The sequence below is a fragment of the Cebus imitator genome, unplaced genomic scaffold, assembly GCF_001604975.1.
Source record: "Cebus imitator isolate Cc_AM_T3 unplaced genomic scaffold, Cebus_imitator-1.0 Scaffold191, whole genome shotgun sequence".
Taxonomy (NCBI): Eukaryota; Metazoa; Chordata; class Mammalia; order Primates; family Cebidae; genus Cebus; species Cebus imitator.
In genome coordinates, this window is record NW_016107506.1 from 1,307,881 (window position 1) to 1,313,880 (window position 6,000).

General features: G+C 44.0%; 1 protein-coding gene across 2 annotated transcripts in view; it reads right to left on the reverse strand.

The window, feature by feature from the left end:
* Positions 1-3,726, reverse strand: part of PLEKHM3 (pleckstrin homology domain containing M3) — a 200,929-nt gene extending 197,203 nt beyond the window's left edge. For both annotated transcript variants that reach the window (XM_017546708.2, XM_037745058.1), the window contains exon 1: positions 3,379-3,726. The gene's annotated coding sequence lies outside the window, so the exon portion shown is untranslated. The remainder of the gene's footprint in view (positions 1-3,378) is intronic.
* Between the last annotated feature and the right edge of the window lie 2,274 nt (positions 3,727-6,000).

The following is a 6,000-nucleotide window of genomic DNA, read 5'->3' on the forward strand; positions in this document are numbered from 1 at the left end:
CTCAAGGCTGCCCAAATTCCTCCTCAACAGTTCCCCTCCACCTTCAATGCAGCAACAGCATGCTGAGTCCTTCTCCTGCTTTAAGTCTCTCCAATTTCCCAGACAGATAAAGCTCTCTACTTTAGATTAGACCCACCCAGAAAATCTCACCATTTTAAATTCAACTGTGCCACATAACATAATCAGGAAAGTGATATTATATGCACAGGTTTCACAGATTACAGAGAGCAATTTTAGTAGAGAGGCATTTTTAGAATTCTGCCTCACGTAATCTTCAGTGTTGTTCTTATCATTTGTTTGTGTTCGCTATAATTAAATCTCAATTACATGAATCTACTAAAAAAGTGAATCTTACTAATGACTGCCAGAAGCTGCATTTCCATAATGGCAAAAGCAACTAACTATGAATGGGGCTGCAGCATGCTAATAAAAGTTTGAAGACATAGTTTTGCTCACACTGGTATTTAAAATTTTTTAATTGTGGTAAAATACATATAATATAAAATTTACCATATTAACCTTTTTTTTTTTTTTTAAAGACATGGTCTTGCTAGGTTGCCCAGACTGGTTTGCAGAGACATAATCATACCTCCCTTAACTGCTAACTCTTGGGTTCAAGCAGTGCTCCCACAACAGCCTCCCAAATCACTGGAATTACAGGCCTGAGCCTTCATATCCAGCCCCATCGTAACCATTCTTAAGTGTACAGTTCAACTTTTACACTATTGGTGGGAGTGTAAATTAGTTCAACCATTGTGGAAGACAGTGTGGCGATTCCTCAAAGACCTAGAAATAGAAATTCCATCTGACCCAGCAATCCCATTACTGGGTATATATCCAAATGATTATAAATCATTCTGCTATAAGGACACATGCACACGAATGTTCATTGCAACACTGTTTACAATAGCAAAGACCTGGAACCAACACAAGTGCCCATCGATGATAGACTGGACAGGGAAAATGTGGTACATATACACCATGGAATATTATGCAGCCATCAAAAACGATGAGTTTGTGTCCTTTGTAGGGACATGGATGAACCCAGAAACCATCATTCTCAGAAAAAAAAAGTGTACAGTTCAGTATTGTTAAGTACATTCACACTGTTGTACAGCCAGTCTCCAGAACTCTTTTCATCTTGCAGAACGGCAGCTCTATACCCATTAAACCAGGGGTCCCAACCCCCATGCCTGCAGACTGGTACTGGCCCATGGCCTGTTAGGAACTGGGCCACACTGCAGGTGAGTGGTGGACTAGCCAAGCAGTATCCCCTGAGCTCCACTTCCTGTCAGATCATTAGCAGCATTCGATTCTCACAGGAGCACGAGCCTTATTGTGAACTGTGCATGCAGGGGTCTAGCTCCTTATGAGAACCTAATTAATGCCTGATGATCTGAGGTAGAACAGTTTCATCCTGAAACTATTCCCCTCTACTCCCCCACCCCACACTAGCCCTCTGTGGAAAAACGGTCTTCCGGTCCCTGGTGCCGAAAAGGTTGGGGACCGCTGCATTAAACAACGAATCCCCATTGCCTCCCTCCCTCCAGGCCCTGGTAATCACCAATTCCACTTTCAACACTGGCATATTTTTATTTTATATATTCATTAACAAACATGTATATAGCAATTACTATATGCCAGGTACTGTTCTAAGCCTTGAGCTCAGGAGTTCAAGACCAGCCTGGGCAACATGGCAAACCCCATCTCTGCCAAAAATACGAAAATTAGCCAGGTGTGGTGGCATGTGCCTATGGTCCCAGCCACATGGGAGGCTGAAGTAGGAGGATCTCTTGAGCTCGGACTGCAGTGAGCCATGATCACGCCATTGCACTCTAGCCTGAGTGACAGAGCAAGATCCTGTCTCAAAATAAAATAACAATAACAATAATAAAAACCCTAATGAGATCAATACTGTTATTATTCCCAGTCTACAGATTAGGACACAGAAAGGCTAAGTAAACTGCCCAAGATTACACAACTAGGAAGTGACCAAGCAGGAATTCAATCTGAACCAGCCTGGCTTTATAGTTTTTGCTGTAACCCAGTATACTGTAAAAATATTCATTGTAAAGAAAAACTTGCAGTGGTTCACACCTGTAATCCCAGCACTTTGGGAGGCCGAGGCAGGCACATCACATGAGGCCAGGAGTCAGGACCAGCCTGGCCAACATGGTGAAACCCTATCTCTACAAAAACTACAAAAAATTAGCTGGGTGTGGTGGTGGGTGCCTGTAATCCCAGATGCTGGGGAGGCTGAGGCAGGAGAATTGTTTGAACCCAGGAGGCAGAGGTTGCAGTGAGCCAAGATCGCACCATTGCACTCCAGCCTGGACAACAAGAGCGAAAACTCTGTCTAAAAAAAAAGAGAAAAAAGGAAAACTCATCAGGCATTAATGTCATTTCTTCTATGTATAGCTATGTATTGTAGTACGATTTAACTTAATATTCATCCCCTGTCTAAAAGACTATGTGATTAAGGTTACAAATGTCTATTGCCCTTTTTAGAGACTATCTGTATAGCCCAGCTTTTGTTAAGGCATTTTCTTGAAGTCAGTCAGACAAAAACTGGCTTGTATTTTAAGTATGCCAATTATAATTTACATGTAGTATTTTATAATAAAATAACTTATAAATACAAATCACAATTCACTATGATTACTTAAGTTAAAATATAAAGAAAAAATACAGCTGTTTCACTCTGGTCCCTTCCAAGGAAGAAAGAAGAAGCAAGAAATAAACTTCTAAATAAGTTTACAACAGCATGGCTCAATCTCAGTTTAACCTGGTAAATTCAAATTTGTCTTGCTTTGCAAGGTATACATCTAGACCAGTCGTAATTTGTCATCCTAATGTATATCTCAGAAGTAATTTATTTTTAAGGGATGAATGTGAGGTTTAACTTGATTTTTTAGCTTCTTTCCTATAAAACCAAATCATGCTTGTCAGCAGTCATATGGTGTCATTTACTATACATTAAAAACGGACAGAGTCGTCAGAAAGAATAATCGTTTTTTGGAAGCACCAGCTTGATGTACATTAAAAGCTCTGTTGGGGGTTGGTTTTATAACCCCCAGGCGGGGATGGCAGGGGTACTAATAACGCACTCAGCAAGATCACCTACTATTTCAACTACTTTCTCCTCCTATAATATACCTGATTCACAAAAATAAGCAGACAATGCATCATGTAATCTCCCCTCACCCATTAGCCAATGCAATGTGGTACAATCACCAGCACGAAATAAAAACCTGAGCATGGAAGAAACAGCAAAATCACGGCTACCACTGGGAGCTGCTGGGATATTTACAATGCTGTCGTCCCCACCCCATCCCCCAAACTGGCTGGCCAGGCAGCACAGAAGCAGAGGATGCTCACCCGGGCGCCGGCTGCTACTTTCCCTTCATCTGCGGGGCCTGCAGTCCGCTCCTGGCGTGGGCTTGGCTCCTGCAGCCCGCCGCCCGCCTCACGGTGACAGCCTGCCCGGACGCTGACCATCCCGGCCCGGCTCTGTTTACAAGCGGCTTCTCGCGGTCCCACTCTGAAATGCTTCCCCGGCGGCCCGGGCAGCCAGAACCGGACACACAAAGTTCCAGGCTGCGAGGACGCGTCTTTCCTGCCGGAGGGAGGCCCGGCAACCAGGCCGGGCCTCACCGCACCCGCCAGGCCTCCCTATTTCTTTGCTTTCTCATATACAGTTCCAATCATACACGTGGTGAAAGCAATGGCGTGTGCCGCGGAGTCTCCTCACTGCTCCACCCAACGCCAAAATGGATGTTTGCGATTGGAAAATGTCACTTAGAACATGTCAGGGTCGGGCTGGTTTTTAGCAGCTCCTTTGTCTAAGAGAATTAATTACTCAGGTAAATTCTTTCCAAAAGTGGGACTATTGGCTAGGCGCCATGGCTCACGCCTGTAATCCCAGCATTTTGGGAGGCCGAGGTGGGCGGATCACGAGGTCAGACGGAGCCTACCCTGGCCAAGGTGGTGAAACCCCGTCTCAACTAAAAATACAAAAAAAATTAGCTGGGCGTCATAGCACCCGTCTGTAGTCCCAGCTAGGGGGAGGCTGAGGCAGGAGAATTGCTTGAACCCGCCTGGGCAACAAAAGCAAGACTCCATCTCAAAAAAAAAAAAAAAAAAAAAAAAAAAATTGGGACTGTTAGAACCTGGAGATTGCTTCTTGTAAGGTCTTTTAGGCCGACTGATGGCCCCAGGGACTCCATGTTTACCCCTGTGACTTGCACGGACACTCCAGATGAAAATCTAAAGTAACTAGAAGACCATGAAAAGAGGAAAAAATGATCAACCCCTGCAGTGCCTACTGAATTTTAAGACATTCTGTATTGTCCTGTCCCAATTGATAAGGCCGTTGGACTTTGTAACCGATCTTGGTCAACCTTGTGACTCCACACCCCAGGACTCCCTCCCAGCTAGCAAACCTACGACCCCCTCCCAACTTGCAAAAATCCACCCTAAACCGTAACTTCTGTAACTTTCCACTGCCTACTGCAACCTATGAAACCAACTCCTATCCCACCGCCCTTGGCTGATGCCCTTTTTGGCCTCAGCCCACCCACACCAGGGTGAATAAACAGCCATGTTGCTCAGACAAAGCCTGTTTGGGAGGTCTCTTCTCTCACCAGAGCCCCAAAACTGAAAATGAGAAGTGTTAAAGAGAAATGAGAAATGAGAAGTGTTTTGGGGCTCTGGTGAAAATCTGTTTTCACTGTCCTTTCCTGTGCAGGTTGAAAGCAGTGGTTTTGAGGTGAGGTCTTCACCCCCACTTGCAAATTTCCAGCAAAATAGAGAGCCTGTGTGCATGCATGTGTGTGCCTGATAAGACCACCCACACCCACCCACAGTGACTGTGGCCGCTTGGCAGGGATATGATGGTCTGATTGGACAGACCTTCCTTGCAGTTTCCCGCGTATTTTCCATCATAGCACACTTCTTAGCCATTTTCTCACTTTATAAGTAGACATTTATCTGTTTTATTGGTTTTCCCACTCTCACCCATCTGACCTATAAACTCCCTGAGGGCAGGCACTATTTCAGTTTCACTCACCACAATCTAGCAGGCACCTAGCACAGGCCTAATGTATGTATATCTGAATAAAGGAATGCAAAAACAAAAAAGCAGGTCAGAGGGGTGAGGGATGAAACATTATAGAAACCTAAAAACCTGATTCCTCTTCACATCCCCCAGAAGATTAATAAGGAAATCTTTAATCATTGAGTTTAAAAAAAAATTCCTTTGATTGATGCTCAAAGTTTAAATAGGCTTTCTTTAAACCCTGCAATTTAAGGTACTTTTTTTTTCTTTTTTGCCAGCAACAGGATCTCACTCTGTTGCCCAGGCCAGAGTGCAGTGGTGTAATCATAGCTCACTGCAGCCCTGAACTCCTGGGTTCAAGGGATCCTCCCAGCTCAGCTTCCTTCGTAGCTAGGACTACAGGCACACATCACCACACGTGGCTAATTTCTTTAATTTTTTTTTTTTTTTGGAAAGGCAAGGTCTCCCTCTGTTGCCTAGGCTGATCCTGAACTCTTGGCCTCAGGTGATCTTCCTTACTTGCTTTCTAAAGTGCTGGGATTACAGGTGTTAGCCACCTCACCTGGCCAGAGGTGTATATATATATAATATATATATATTATATTTTAAATTACCTAAACTTGCAGTATTCTCTTTTGCCGTGGGACTTGGTACATCTGATCTTTGTTCCCTCTGATGAGATTTCTCACTCCTGGCCCATCCCCTTACTTAGCCTGGCTAATTTCTCCTTGCTCTTTAAGAAGCAGGTAACAGGTGCCTGGTCTCTCCTGTCACCTGCTTGATCTTCTTCCAAGTGTTCTTTTCTTTTTTTCCTTCCCTTCATTACTACTCTTAAGCTTTTTAATAAACTTTCACTCTAATTAAAAAAAAAAAAAAAACCGGGCGCAGTGGCTCATGCCTGTAATTCCAGAACTTTGGAAGGCTGAGGCAGGCAGATCACTTGA